This window comes from Jaculus jaculus, chromosome 3 (genome assembly GCF_020740685.1).
Source record: "Jaculus jaculus isolate mJacJac1 chromosome 3, mJacJac1.mat.Y.cur, whole genome shotgun sequence".
Lineage (NCBI taxonomy): Eukaryota > Metazoa > Chordata > Mammalia > Rodentia > Dipodidae > Jaculus > Jaculus jaculus.
Genome location: NC_059104.1, coordinates 78565344 through 78577570, shown reverse-complemented (window position 1 = coordinate 78577570; position 12227 = coordinate 78565344). Strand labels below are relative to the sequence as shown.

Sequence of the window (12227 nt, the reverse complement as noted above, 5' to 3'; positions counted from 1 at the left end):
TCCCTCTCCCTCTCCCTCTCCCTCTCCCTCTCCCTCCCCCCCTCTCTCTCTGCCTCTTTCTCTGTCCATTGCTCTCAAACAAGTAAATAAAAATAAACCAAAAAAATTAACAAAAAAGAATGAAAGGGTGTGGGTTTTGACCAGTTACATATCTGGGACCCACATCTGTGAGAATAATAGTAGGCATTGGGCTGAAGATGGAAACCTCAAGCCAAGAGGCAAGGTGTTCAATCTAGAAGATGTGACCTCAATTCCATAGCAACTGAAAATTCTGTACTCTTTATGTTTGGTCAGAAATCAAGGACAATATCCAACAATAAGTGAGGTGTGGTATTTGAAGATCTGTAGCATCCTCCAGAAGTTCTCTGCAGGGGCATGCTTACTCTCAGACCAAGCCTGGCAGGGAGAAGCAGGCATCTCTCCAAGAATACAATGACACAAGTGAACTACTACTCAAGAAGTCCAGGATCCAGAATGATAGTGTTGTGAAAGGAGATGAAGGGTGTAGAAGACCGAGGAAGGGCTAACTGAACAGTGGGATATGAGACTCATGGAAGTTTTGTATTAAATTTTTCAGAGCAAAGGTCAGTGAATTATAGCCAATGGACCAAATTCAGCCTGATATCACCTTTTTATGGCAAAAGTTAAAATATTTTGTCTCAGTTTTGAGTACTCGAGTATCAATCAAAAGAATACATTTGACCCTCTGTATTTACAGATTCTGTATCTGTGAACTTAACTACCTACAATCAAAAATATTTGAAAAATATTAACTATGTTTAAAGAATGAAAAGACTATTTATTTTTGTCATTATTCCCTAAACAACATAGTGTGACAGAATATTTATATAGCATTGTACTGTGTGAGAAGTCACAGAAAATCTAGAGATACTTTTAAAATATAAAGTAGGACACACATAGGTGATTTGAAAATCCTATGGGGGCTGAAGAGATGGCTTACTAGTAAAGGTGCTTGTCTGAAAAGTCTCAGAACTCATGTTCAACTCTTCAGGTCCCACTTACGCCAGACTCACAAAGTGACTCAAGCTCACAAGGTCACACATATGCTCAAGGGAGCACACATGTCTGGAGTTTGATTGCAGTGGCTGGAGACTTTGGTCCATTCTCTCTCTTACTCTCTCTTGCTCTCACTCTCTCACATAACAACAACAAAAAGTGCTATGACATTTTTATGGGACATACGTGCAGCTTGGTATTCTTAGTAGGTCTTGGAGCTAACTCTAGTGATAACTGAGGATCATCACATTCAGAAGATGTCTGAATGAATGATACTAAACTTTGTATCGTAGCTAAAACATAAACTAAAAAATGAAATTGAGATGCTGTTGTTTATAAATAAAACTGCTGAAATTCAATACCACTCAAGTATTTCTCTTTTACTTTAACTTTTAAAAATATTTTATTTTTATTTATTTATTTACAAAGAAGAGAGAGAGAGAGAGAGAGAGAGAGAGAGAGAGAGAGAGAGAGAGAGGGAGAGAATGGGCATGCCAGGGCCTCCAACCACTGCAAATGAACTCCAGACACATGTGCCCCCTTGTGCATCCAGCTAACGTGGGTCCTGGAGAATCAAAGCTGGGTCCTTTGGCTTTGCAGGCAAACACCTTAACCACTAACCATCCCTCCAGCCCAATTGTGCCATTTTTGTATTTTGTTTATTTTTGGTTGACCCCTCCTTTAGTTGACACTCCTCTCTTTTATTTCTGTCTCCATTTCCACTGTACTATTCCACCCCCATTGTTCCCCTTCCTTTTTCATGTCACATATTCTACCACCCTCCCTTAGATGAAGGGTTAATACCTAGACAATATAAGGAACTACAAAAATGTGACAATAATAAAAGGGAGAATCAAATGAATTTAGAGTTAACAAATAAAGAAATATAAATTGCAAATATATAATTTTAAAAGATTTCAACATCCTTAGCCCTCAGGGACATGCAAATCAAAACTAAACTGCTTTGAGATTCTGTCTCACCCCATTCATGTATATTCTGTCAACTTTCATAATCATTGACAGAGTTTAATAGTATAGAGGCTATATGGTCTGCAAAGTTTAAAATATGTACCACTTTGATTTTATTTTATTTTTTTCAGGTAGGGTCTTGTTCTTCTCCAGGCTGACTGGAATTCACTATATAGTCTCAGACTTGCCTCAAACTCACAGTGATTCTCCTACCCCTGCCTTTGGAGTGGTGGATTAAAGGTGTACACCATGATGCTTGGCCTTACTTTAACATTTACAGAAGCAAGTTAGCTAGCCCTATTCTAGAGGTTTGGCCTGTGGGAGAAAAGTGCTAAGTCAGTCTAGTGTTGGAGACCTGAAAGCATCATGGGCTGACAGCCATGCCATGCAAGGTCTTGTTACAGGCACTTCTGAAGTGTGACTGTAGTGTACTCCTCCCTAGGAGTGGCCAAGGCTGTGTGTTTCTGTGAGGATACAGACAAGCATCTGATTCACCTAAGCAACTAAGACCTTGCCTTTAGCAACCTCTTGCTTTTCTTCTTTTAATATCACCTGCTTATGATTCCTGAATTTCTCTTCTCTCTTCTTCTGGCCTTTCTTCCTCTCCCCTGTGCTTTCCTCTTCCCATTTGCAGCTCCTTATGCTATTGGTTGATTTACGCATTCCCTTTCCATCAATTTACCACACCATGGAAAGTACCAGGCAAATTTTAGGCATGGTAATTAGTTTACAAAAATTGAGAGTGAGAATGGTAATTAAACAAGAAAAAAAAAAAACTTTCAGATTGATCATTCAAAACTGTTAGGTCTTTCACTTCAAAGAGCAGTAACATTTTGGGTGCTGATCAAGTAAAGTGTTCCTGTATCCCACTCACTAGAATTGTGTGAAAGGAGTTACTAGATTTGAAGAGTTGAGCTTTGGGTATTCCTGTGATTTAGAAGCAGGAAGAATGCACTACTATCTGTGGCAGGCACAGTCTCTAGATCAGGAAAGCTTCATGCATATCTTAGGCTTCAAATATCTTGAAGCAGATAATGGGAGTGGTCCAGTGATCTTACACTCCCCTATCAGGCAGAGTGCAGTTGCTTCATCAGAAGCAGCTCTTGATTGAAACCACCTCTTCCTGTGCCACTTCTACTTCTTGCATAGAGCTGCTGTCTGTGTGACATGTGACACAGAGGCTCCACTTTTTCTGTAGAGACCCATTTCATGTTGATGGCAGCACTTTTTCCCTGCCTGTCCCAGAAAGGTAAAGAGCCTAATCACATTCTCTGCAATCATTTCCCTTCTAATTACAAATAGAGCTGAATCACCAAGCTGATTCTACTCAGGAAAAAAATAAAAATTAAAAAAAGTCAACGGATTTGATGGCACAAGAAAGCTCACTGAGATTCTTCTGATTATTGCATGCTGCATCTGAATAACCAGGAAGCAGAGATATTAACAAGGAGGGTATTTAAGGAAGGTTATTTTGTAGGTAGCCAAACATGGCTCTCTTCTGATTCACTTCAGACCTAAATTAGTAAAGATAGTTTCCCCTTGGGAAATGCGGCATTCTTAGAACTCTCTTAATGTGTCCAAAGTGTAATTGTGCACAAAAAGTAAAATCAAACAAACAAGCAAAAATCTTGCAAATGAATATTTATTATTGTCTCAGAAGTCACCAAAAAAAAATGAAAATAATGCATGATGTTAACTATATCAGCACCCAAAATCACAGTAGCCAGTTCATTCATTCGGTACTGGGCCTTATTTGATACGCTTCTGTCTGAACACTATTGCAGATGTTAGAGACATAATATAACTAAATGATTCACATTTTCTGCTGAAAGTAGTCGACAATGATGCAGTGTGATTAATGGTCAACTAGAAACAAACAAAAACATAACCTGGGTGAAGAGAAGGAAGGTAGCTTGGTGGTTAAGACAGGGCTTCTAGAGCAATGCTCTCTCAAATGACTTCGAAGCTGGCATAGTTGTTGGAGAATGACAAAGCTGATATTAGAGTCCAAAGAAGGAGAAAATTCAAATCATAGATAATTTTCCTGGTTAATATTGTAAGAGAGTTTCTGCTATGTGTGATGGCTTTGAAGAGAAGAGTGAATAATGAACAAATCTGGAAAAGTAGAGAAGGACTGGCTCATAGAGCCTTTGCATACCATACCAAACAACAAGAAGTGAAGAAACTCACAACCCAACTAGCATGGGAAATGCAGCAGTGAACAGGATATCCTGTGTAAATTGAGGTGGAAGTTGTCCTCTGACCTCCATGCACATGCATGGCATGTGTGCATCCACACTCATATGCAGGAACACACACATATACACACATGTATCCCATAAAAACTAAGTCAGACCTTCCTTTGATTTTCATTTGTTCTCTTGTTCCTGTTGTAATTTTTGTGTGATTGAGAATTTTACCTGTGTCTAACAGAAGAAAGACCAGAGGGTAGAAAATTCACAAGCAGATGGACCCTAACAATTTTGGTATGAAGTGTTGGTGAATAGGTTTTGACAACTGTTTGCAATCACACTTTCTTTTTCATAAAGACTGTAATTATCTATAAGTAAGTTTTCCCTTATTCTGTGCCCAAATGATCCTAATTTAGATGATTCTCCTGCTCTTCTATGTCTACATATATGTAATTTCCTTATTTTTCTTTTACACACATGGGCCAATATGGTTCCTCTACCAATTGGAAATACACACAATTGTTGCTACCCCTAATGTGGATAGTGTCTTGTCATTTTCTTACAGAACCTGCCTGAATATCCCTTCGGTTATCTTAGTTATAGATATGACTCCATCTCAGCTTCTCTACTCCCTGCCTTCAACAAATTGATCACCTTGTCATGGCATTTTGCTCTCATAGTCACCAATAAATAGGATTCTCCAGGAGTAGCTACACTTTGCTGTGCATCTGATAATGTCATTTCTGAAAGGAAAGTCATATCTCCCTCCTCCCTATGAGAACAAGACACCTAAGGGCTCATCAATCACAACCCAAGTCTATGCCATCTCCTACTTGTGAGAACAAAATTCAAACACAACTCAAGGGCCTTCGTGAGTGTAGACAGAGCCTTTCCTACACCACATCTGTCAGCCTTTGATGGGAAAGGCTTTCCCTTTTAAATGACAAAGAAATTTCCAGATATGCATGTCTGATTTCTGAAGGGTTATCTCTAAGTTGCTTCACTTCCATCCTCCTCAAAATCTTTAATGAAGCTTTAATGAAGATGGCTATGCTATTGCTATATGTTTGCAACCAAATTCCTCTCATCAGCTATGTTTTGAGGACTTTTCCTTGTGGAGGTGAGGGATAATACAAATTTGGATTGAACTATCACAAGAGTAATGAAAAGGACCATAGTAAAGTTGTTAACTGATGGCTAGTGCGGGGTCTGTTTTTGGTAAAAGAGTAGAATGTCTTCATGGTAGTTTGAAGTAGACGTCCCCATATTAGCTCATGTGTTTGAATGCTTGGTCCTCAGCTGAGAAAAATTTAGGGGGTGAAGCTTTTCTGGAGAAGATATGTTGTTGAAGGCAGAATTAGGAGTGTTATTGCCAGCAACTCCTTACTGAAATGGGTGTTTTCATAAGAAAATCCTGGATACCAGTGTGCCAGCTTTCTACTTCCAATACTGTTGAAGGCTATAGTCAAGGAGACTGCCGAAAGTAGACCTAAGTTTACCCTCTCCTTTTCAGTATAACCTTAACTCTTTAGGAGCCTCTAAGTAAATGAAAAAGGAAAACAGAACTGTCTTAAATTAATGTGGGCAAACAGTTCAGTTTTTTGCATTTCTCAGCACTCTACACTGACTCCTCTCTTGAAAGTCAGAATATGGGAGACCAGAGTCTGAGGTAACATGACACTCCTGGCTTCTAAATTTATCCTCTATCAAGGTCTTTCAGATCAAATTGGCTGAGTTTACAGATGAAAAGCTGATTTATCTTTTATTTATTTATTTATTTATTTATTTATTTTAAGAAGCCATCAGCTGCACTGCTGCAAATATCCGGGTTCCAGACATTTGGCTGTGTACATTCTGAGTTTGATGGCATTACGCACAAAGAATGCTCCCAAGTCTCCATTAGACAGCTCAGAGAAAGGGTACTATTTCCAAAAACCAAGTGGCCTTGGGGCAACATCTACCTGAACAGGAGCATCATTCCAATAGTCAAGGGATGACCTTTCCTAAGAAAACATTGTGTAGGGCCTGGCTCCGGGAAGTAAAAGGACGACCCAACATAGAGTTACATTGTTGGCTGCAGATACTTTTCACTATGTAGCTGATTATTATTCCCAGATTATTATTATTGCCAATCCAAAGTACTAAAGAGATTTATTCTTTTCCTTATTTATATTTATAAAATATAATAGTTTACATATGCATATGTCACAGTATTCAAATATAGGCATGTATTCAATTCCAACCACCAAGTGAGTTTTATGTGCATGGTCTATATTCAGATGCTGATATGTATGTGTGTTTGTACACACATTGCATATGTATATATGCTATTTATAGCTAGCGTCAGTTTACACAGTTTTAATTGAATCTGTGTTGCTTTATGATGCAATAATGTCAAGAAATTAAGTTTATGACTATCAGTTTCCACTTTGATCTCAACAGAAGGTCTAATCTAGTGAACATGAAGGCAATTGGGAAACGTTATATTATATACAGGACACCATGAAAATGACACACTGACATGACAGAGGAGCAGAGGCACTTATTGTGTTCTTTAAAAAATGCTGTAATGTACTTCCCAGGAATGAGAAAAATCCATGTGAAACAGACATCTGAGAATGCACATAGGAACTGGCATAGGGCCACTGCTAAATGTATGTTCTATGGCATCAGTCACCAAGTCACTAATAACCAACACTAACCTACTTAAGGAAGTGCTCTTAAAGACAGAAGCTGGCCATTTGGAACAATTAGGCTTGTGGCATTTCCAAAAGGTAGTCCCTGTGTTTATGCTAAAAGTCATTTTCTCACTAATTCTTTCAGTCTTATTCTTCAGTTTGGAGTCTTCCAGAAATTTTTCTATAAAATATATCTTTTTAATTCACCCATTCTTGGAAAGATCATCAAATTCTTCTTTCTATCAGCCCCACTATCTAGGTCCAAAAGAAAACTGTGGGGTGTGTGTGTGTGTGTGTGTGTGTGTAATGCATCTAATATGTTCTTCTTCACTGTAGAGTTAGAGATGTTCTGCACACCCTCAGCAGGTCTCCTCTATGCTGTGCAACTATACTTGATTTTCTTTTAAGAAGAAATGATCCTGAGAAATTGCATTTCTTGTAAGTCAAATCCCATTTTAAGTGAAAAGAGTAGAACTTTCTAATTAAAGGATATACGATGATTCCTTTGTAAAGTTTATTACTATGTTCCTACTAGCAACACAGTGATCTGATCTTCCTTTCATTTCTAAGTTGATATTTTCTTGTCTCAAAGATTTAGTATATGTGCTCAAAGTTAGTTCACACTAAAAAAAACTAATGGTCATGATAGCTATCATTTTCTGAGGGTTTACTATGTTCTACATATTTGCTCATTTTGGTTGCACAGCAATCTTGTAAGGTTGAATAATGTTCCCATCTTACAGAATAGTGGGCTGCCAGCCCAGTCTCCAGGAGGTGAGATGCATCTGGAGGCATGCCTGCCCATTGCAGCAAGGGCAGTGTTACTTATCGTCTGCAGTTTATTCGGTCATTTTGCTTGGGCCTCATCTCAGGCCTTTGGCGGCTTTCTCTGTAGATGGCCATTATCTGTACCACAGTGTACAAGCCAATTTCATGTTAATAGTTTCAGCCTGCTGCAGCACATACTATGGAGATTTTGAGGGCAGTGCACATAACCCCAGCCTTGTCCAGCTGAGCAGTGCAAGGGTGACCTCTGTGTCACATTTTTTGCTCTACCCTGTGCCCTGTGTCAGTGCTCTCAGGCTCAAGGACTGCACAAAGCCCTCACTAGATACTGACTATGGAGCCACAGTAAAAGACACTTGTGGGACAGAAGGATCATAGCATGCTTCACGTTGATATTCGGCTCATCAGACCACTAAAGAAATAGCAGACTCCTGGAAAACTTGGCTGTGAGACAATCTTCTATTAGGTAAGACATACCTTCTCATTGGTCTACAGTTTTAAGTGTAGCACACATTCATCTGAGAAAATAATTGGCACTGAGACTAAATAAAAATTATACCGAATGCTGTATCACCTTTTAAAATCACATATTTAAAGAAAATCTGCTCTGTTAAAACTTAAATAGGAATGTATTGTTGTAGAAAATAAAAAATACTATGTGAAGGATGGGTGCTAGAAGCAACATAGCTTTAGAAACCATCATGTGAGTGCTGCGGAACAACATGGGTCTTCTTGCTTTTGGTTGAATTCAACTTGTTCTTCTAGGTCTTTAGTCAGTTACTGGATCAACAGGAAGTTGATAAATTTAAAGTCATGTAAACTAGTTTCCTAAGTACCTTGAGAGCCAGAAACAACCATGACAAAGTTCCTTACTTTTTAAGAAGTTCAACAACATTGGAAAGATAAGACCAGGGTGTGCCACAGGAAATAGCTGTTAGAATACACATTTGCAGCTATAGGAGCAGGGACTACACATGACAATGTACTGGTAAGTCTACAGAAATTACCCCAGGATATTTTCACTCAGTGTGTGTGAGGTGACCCAGAAGTATATAAATTCCACACCCACACTAGGGAGTTCTCCTCTAGTACGTATGTCTTCATCCTAGCATACCAACTATGTGATATTGCACCCACTGCTATGCCCTTAAGCTCTTTAAATGAATTATTTTATGAATTTTGAAAAATATTGTTCAAACTTGCCTGAAACAAGGATACATATTCATACATGCATATGTATATGTATGTATACACCTCAGATGTACCAAAAGTTGAAGATAAAAGGGCATGTGCTGGTGCTTCTGGGATGCCATACAAGGTACAAAATTGGAGTACCTTAAAACAATTGAAGTTCATTATCTCACTATTCTGGTGGCTTAAATCTGAAATAAAAGTATTTCTCAGTCCATGCTTTGTCTGACAACTATGGTAGATTTTCTCCCTCACCTCTCCTAGGTTTGCTATATACTGAAAAACCTTAAAACACCCTGGCTTGTGAAGACAACCAATATTCCTTACCTCTTAGCTGTCTTCCGTCTTCTCCCCATATGCTTTGGTATGATTGCTTTCCTTTTGTTAGGGTGAACCAATTACATTAAGTGAAAGACCACTCTAATACCACGTTGACCTTGATTACTTTATAAACCATTTCCAATCAGGGTGTGGTGACTCATGCTGGTCATGCCAGCACTTACATAGCTGAGGCACAGGGATTGCCACAAATATGAAACCAGTTTATGTTACAGAGTAAGACTCTGTTTCTAAAAAATAAATAAAGAAATAAATAACCCTCTACTTCTGAATGCATCCACATCTGAACTGTTAGGTCTTAAGCATACTTTCTAGTGGACAGAGGCACATACTTGGAAAAATAGGCATTTTAAAAATATTTTATTTCTTTATTTATGAGAGAGAGAGAGAGGGAGATAGAGAAAAGGAGAGGGAGAGGAAGAGGCAGAGAGAAAAAGAATGGGCATGTGAGGGCCTCCTGCCACAAACTCCTGACACATGTGTATCTGGCTTACATGGGCCCTAGGGTATTGAACTGCGGTCCTTAGGTTTCACAGGCAAATGCTTTAAATGCCAAGTCATCTCTCCAGCTCCAGAAAAGTAGGCCATTTTTATGGACAAGGTAGAGTTTGGGCATGGGTATGATTTACTTGGGTAGACAAGAATAGTCCATGGAGATGAGATCATCTAAGATGAGCAGTAGTAGCGCTTGTTAAGATTCATGAGAGTGTTAAGGAGTATCAGTAATTATAGCAAAATTACCGGAATGGGTGCCTACTGAGACTGTCTCTCACAACAGCACTGGTGTAGCACAGTAACTATTCTTCACAACAGCAATAATGTACCATTGCAACCATCCCCCATAGTCTCTCATAGCAGCATTCATGTAGCATAGCAACCATCTCTCACAGCAGCATTGTAAGCACAGATATTACTGTACTGTACAAGAGAAATAGTGGTGTAATGGAGTTAAGTAACTACATTGGGAAACTAGAAGGTGTAGCATGGTTGTGTGTGATTCCAAACTTCTGCTATTTACAGAGATGGTCTATCTTCTTCATACTAAAGTGAGTTGAACTTGGATCTATGCAGAGGGTTTCTTTCTTAAGGATTTTGGTAGGAGGGAAGTGGAATCTGTTAAAGAAAATACACAGCCAATTCTAGTGTCTGAAGAGATTTGACATGAGCATGGTGATATTTTCAGAAGATCGGTGTAATTTTTACCCAATAATGTTACATGTTGATGGAGGGTTGAAGGTTGTAAGTGTCAGGGTCACTAGAGACTACCTGCTCCCCCAAATCTTATGCAATCCAACAGCTTTCCTTCCATAAGACCTCAAAAGGATAGGTGAAACTCTACATGTATTATAACCCTACATCACTGTGAATGCTTCATGTGTGCTTGGCTTTGATGGCCCAACATTTGTGAGCTTGCATGTTAGTCTATGGGTGTAATCCTCCCCAAATGCTCTTCCTTTTGGATGTCCACAAGCAAGCTCATCACAGCTTGGCCTGTGCAAATCTCAGTGCAGTGATATAGTGTGTTCATCTGTTGCTGTAGAATTAAAGAGTACACAAATTTTAGGTGGAGAGAACAAGTGGCCAAGAAAACGCTGTGTATTTTATTTCCCTATTGTTGTTCTACAGTGCACCAGGGACCTGGGGACCACCAATCACTGCTGTGACACTGGAGAAGAATCTAGAAACAGCTGTCCAGAGATAATTTATTTCCTAATGCTGAGGCACTGTTAATTTATAAATTACACTGGTAATTCGAGCTATTATTAATTTCAGATGGTATAGGGCAAACCTAATTAAAATATGACACCAATTGCCACACATATGTACCAAGGACTACCATTTAAAATTAATGGGAATATTAAGTGTGACATGGTCTCTGAGATGCTTTCCACAGTAATTATAGCATCCTAGTGCAAAAAGATCTGAAATGCAAGCCTGGGTTTGGTAGCAAATAAACAGTAGCCAGAGAAGAGGAATCACAAATTGTCCACTCAAGCTTTTGGTCATTTCCTCTACCTTTCCTCGAACCAAGTTTGGTATTTTCTCCTGAAGATGCATACTAAAACTCAATGTGGAGATAATTTCAAGTTTCTTAAAGACTGGCACTGTAATTTTTATGGGTTCAAGCTTTGGTCTTCTCCATATACTAGACTTTGGGTCCTCTTTTCTAGGTATTAATATATCCCCTCTTTGTGCCTTTTACATGTCTCTTTCCTGTATGTTATGATTGATATTGGTAGTTTGTTTCCTTCTCTATAATTTATAAAGGACAGAGAATATCTATACTTATATAATGTAATTTCCTTAAATCTGAAACCTATTGCTGGATTATGACACCAATTTAGGATTGGCAGCGGAGTGAACACGCAGTGGTGCCCTTCCTTACTGTTGTTATTTTTTCCTATTGTTACTGTTTTCATGAAAAAAAAAATGATGACAGTACTATCACACATAGCTACCCCATGCCTTTTACATCATTCTTTATACTATGTTAATTTCTTGTTTCTACCAGTTTCATGTTCCGAGAAAGTAGAAACATGGGACCTTATGGTAAGCTTTTATGACCCAGATAGAAAAATCCCTTAGTCCTCTTCCTTTTGGACTACCCATATGAACAGAGCTTCACATCACCTCCATATGTATCTCCCAGAAGATTATAGGAATAGAAACTCCAGCACAAGGAGGGCAGTGCATGAAAGTTACCAAAATGCTTTCCTGTATACTAATTTTTTTTTTATATGCTGCTCTAAATAACCCAGTAGGTTGTTAGGAATGTTATGTATATTCTGCCTGGGAAAGCATTTCTCAGTTGCTAGAGATAATCTGATTTAACCTTATTTTCTCAGAATAATTCATGGTAACCTCTGTCATTTTTTAACATTATCCTGATTTAGAATATTTCCATCCTAATTATCCTCATTAAGCAGATAAGATAAAAATGCAAACAGCATTTTTGTTATTTATTTTGGCAATGAAGATAATCTGCTACAAGATAATTTGAAATGTATCTTACATGACCCAATCTTAGCTGTAACTGGTATTTCATGCCTGCAAT

The 12227-nt window shown here is 38.5% G+C and overlaps 1 protein-coding gene across 5 annotated transcripts in view; it reads left to right on the top strand.

Annotated features, from left to right (window-relative positions):
• The window catches only part of Ntm (neurotrimin), a 1010787-nt gene that overhangs the window by 975314 nt on the left and 23246 nt on the right, over positions 1-12227 (top strand). The gene's annotated exons all lie outside the window — the stretch shown is intronic.